The following is a 4,072-nucleotide window of genomic DNA, read 5'->3' on the forward strand; positions in this document are numbered from 1 at the left end:
GATGCTCTAAGTCCAAGTCTTAGTCTCCAGATGTCCGCTATGCCCCAAGTTACTAGGGAGCTCTTTAAATCAAACCACTGAGACTCACTAGTGAGCAGGGCTTAAATTCAGCCAAAGCCAAATATTTTCAAACCTGTGGGAGCCCTGGGGCCTCCCGCGAGGCAGAAGCCCCAAAGCTCAATACGCACTCCAGGGTTAAAGCCCTGAGCCCCATGCCCCGGCGCACCCTGTAGGGCTGAAGCCCCTGCATCCTCCAAGCACTTGGTTAAAGCCCCAAGCCTCCACACCCTCTCCCATCAGGCTAAAGCCCTGAGGACCCCCCGACCCCCGGCTAAAGTCAGGAGCCCCAATAGATGAGGGGAGGAGCTCTGGGAAATAATCTCTGAGAATTTAAGCCCTGCTAGTGAGGGCTTATATAAACTAAGAGCTTCACTGACCACGTTTGTACGGTGTGACTATTCCCACAGCACTAACTACATTTCTATAGTCCTGTCAGAGCATACAGTGGGCTCAGTGTGAAACAAGGGTCGGTATCTCTAGGGGCATTCTTAATTGGTTGTTCCAAAGTCCAGGTCAGGAATCTGGAGCTGGTATCCCCAGGATATAACAGCGCCCATTTCACAAAACAAACACCACCAGAATTATTGGCACTAGTTGGACGCACCTTCTTGGTAATCCCAGCAAAGGAGTTAAGCAGAGAACGTGAATGGAAAGCAAATTACCCTCACAGACCTAGAGCTAGTCTGGCTTGGTCATAAATTGGCTAACTGGTGGGAGAATGGTAAGGAAGCTTTTATGGCCACTCAATAGGCTGTACCCGTTGTGTGGAGAAACAGAGGACCTTTCCAGCAAAGGCGTCAGTCGGGAACCTTCCAGAAGCACTAATATTTATTCACTGCTCTTTCAAAGCATCAATTCTACATGTTCAGGGTTTCCAGGCTCCAAAATGTGCTTCCCATAGGTTCTAAATAAATCTAGGCCACCTTTTTCAAAGCTGGCTGCCTGAAGTTAGGCTTCTCAACCCAGAAGTACTGAGCACTCACAAATTCCACTGAACTCAATGGGAGCGGTAGGTGCCCAGCACCTTTGCAAATCAGGCCATTTTCAGTTAGTCACCTACATAAGGACTTAGGAGCCCAACTCCCAGCTCTGAAAAATGCTGGCCAGAGTGACTCTGGTAAATTGCTGGGTTTAGATTTTGGCATTCCATACTTTTCACACGGCCTGCTTATCACGTTCCATTAAGTAGAGTGTTGTGTGTGGCCAGACCAGGTATTTTTGTAAACAGCCTGTGCCTCATTCTAGTAGACCAGTCCAAAATGGACTTCCTAGAATTTTTTTCCCAGACATAACACAGACCAGAATAGGAACTGTGATTACCATTACCTGAGAAAGGAACAGTCTGCAGCTGCCAAAGCAAGCTCCAAACAGCTTATCGCTACGATGTCTGACCATACTGTGCAGTATGTATAATAATCACCCCAAGTTTTTATATCCTATTCATGGCTGGCTGGCAATAACATATTGTGTCATTTTGCATTAGAGGCTGCAGGCGCTGGTGATGTGAGGCTGCCTTTCTCAGCATGGTGAAAGGCATATCAGAGTTCATCCCAGAGGCTCTGGCAGATGTGTTTGTGAACCTGAGAGGGGGTTTTTCCTTCAAGTAACCGGCATGCCATTAAAATAGTGGCTTTATGTTTTACTAGTTAAAAAATTCAATTTATAAAATCACTTAGTGTGGACAGGAAGAATGGTCTCAAGACACCAATCGGGACTCCATTCCCGACTCCGGCACAAGATTCCTGTATGACCTTAGGCATGTCAGGGCCAGATTTTTAAAAGTATTTAGGCATCTGAGATGCAGATAAACAATCTCCTCAGCACCTAACTCGCTATGGACAATTTTAGACATCCCAGTAGCCACCTATCCACCACCTTTGGGGGTCTTATGCCTTTAAAACATTTACTCTCAGTCTCTCTGGGTATGTCTACATGCAGAGAAAAACCCACATCTGGCCCATGCCAGCTGACTCGGGCTCCCGGGGCTCAGGCTGTGGGGCTGTTTCTTTGCTGTGTAGACCTCTGGGCTCTGGCTGGAGCCCATGCTCTGGGACCCTCTCACCTCGCAGGTCAGTGTCGATACACTTTTTTAAAATGGTAGTTAGCGCTTATGTGAGCTAGTGCTACATGATCCAGAGCGGTGTGAGATGGCCAGGAATATGTAAAAGGGAACTTTGAAACGACCCAGTCAGCTGATAGCAAGACCATATTTTATGGAATCCAAGTTCATTAAATCCCAAACCATCTTTTTATCATAAAACACAAGTTGCATAGCTGAAGCCCCATCTTTTGTTTTTCATGCTATTAAGTATGGTGACTAGTGGCCAGCATATTTTTCAATAAATATGGTTGCATGGGAGGGTTAGTGATGATATTAAGAGAATTTTCTTGAGAAAGAAGAGCTGAAGGGACATCTAGTGGTGACAGTGAAAGTCTGCATCCATTTTGGACAAGATTTTGGAGACACCTTAGCATCATCCTTTGGACTATTTTCTCTATAAACCAGACTGCCATTGCCTGTTTCTGATGAGATCTGGGCTGCCTGTCATACACCAAATCTTTCATCTCTGTTTGATATGTAAGGGGCATCCTTTGCAGCTCCCTCTCCAGGCCCCAAACACAATGCAAAAGTGGCATTTTCATTTCATCATGAGGCACAGTTGAAAGCCATTCAGGGTACCACACACACACACCTGGTTGCAATATGGACAAGAAAATGGGTTCATGGAGGAGCACGACCAGCCAGTAGATCCCCTGGACACAAGCCTTCACAGCATGAGCTGTAAGGCCATCTTACACCCTCTGCAGTGGTCATGATTTTGATGCCCTGGGCATTACTGCAAGTTGTGGGGTGGATTCCTTCCCCAGGCACCATCTACTTTCTCCAACCAAAGTCCTTTTACTGTGGCTTTGCTCACATACCAGGATCTTGGCCGATATCCAGCAACATAGGAATACTTTTGGCCAATGCTGACCCTGAAATTCCTGCACAATGTCCTCTTCCTCCTCCCTTCTCTGTTCCACTGTGACGACAGTCAGACTTCCCCACCACCACCCCTTTTATAATTCTGTAATCATCACCCTGTAATAGTGCCCTGAGGCCCTCTGAGGCTACACCTATCCTACAAGCTAGGGCTGTCACTCCAGCTCGTATGGACATAACTTGTGCCAGTTCTCATCTTTCCTGACATGCTAAAAATAGTGGTGTGGATGTGGTAGTGTGGGCAGTGGTAGCACAGGCTAGAAGCCCTAAATACGTACCCTGGGGGTTTCAGTGGGTTTGTACTTAGGGCAGCTAGCCCGTGCCACCACTGACCTGGCTACCATGGCTACGCTACTTTAGTGTGCTTGCTCAACAAAAGTCTGTCTACCCAAGCTAGGAATCACCCCTCTAGCTCCAAGTGCAGACATAGCCTGAATTTCTGAGGAGAGAAAATGCCTTCCTCTCTTCCCCCGCCCTCCTTCTCTTTAAATGGAAGAACCTAGTTTCACTGAGTAGGTATTAGTATGGCTTGAGTAAAGCACCGGGAAGGAACAAGGACCAGGATAGGGAACATTTTAAAAACATGAGAGGCTGCATGATGTAGGAGCTAGAGCACTGACCTGTCAGGAGACGTGTGGGTCTGTTCTTGGCTCTGCCACTGACCTGATATATGACCTCGGGCAAGTCACTTCATCACTCTATTTCCCCTCCCATTGCCTGTTTTGATTGTAAGCTCATTGGGGCAGGGATTATCACTTAGTATGTATCTGTACAGTGCCTAGCACAATGAGGTTCTGATTTCTAGGTGCCACCATGAAACAAAAAATAATGTAGCTCCTCAAGGAGTTTGAGATTTTTCCTAAAATTATAAACTTTTTTTAAAAAATGAAAGAGGCTTCTACAAAAAGAGAAGATGTGGGGAAATCATTAGGACTGTGCTGTTGTTTTTCTCCCCACCTCCATCAAAAGGAAAGAGAGGAGTGGATTAGTTTTGGATACACACCAAACCCTCAGAGAAACCTGCTGATG

Source organism: Natator depressus, chromosome 8, assembly GCF_965152275.1.
Source record: "Natator depressus isolate rNatDep1 chromosome 8, rNatDep2.hap1, whole genome shotgun sequence".
In the NCBI taxonomy this organism is placed as follows: Eukaryota; Metazoa; Chordata; order Testudines; family Cheloniidae; genus Natator; species Natator depressus.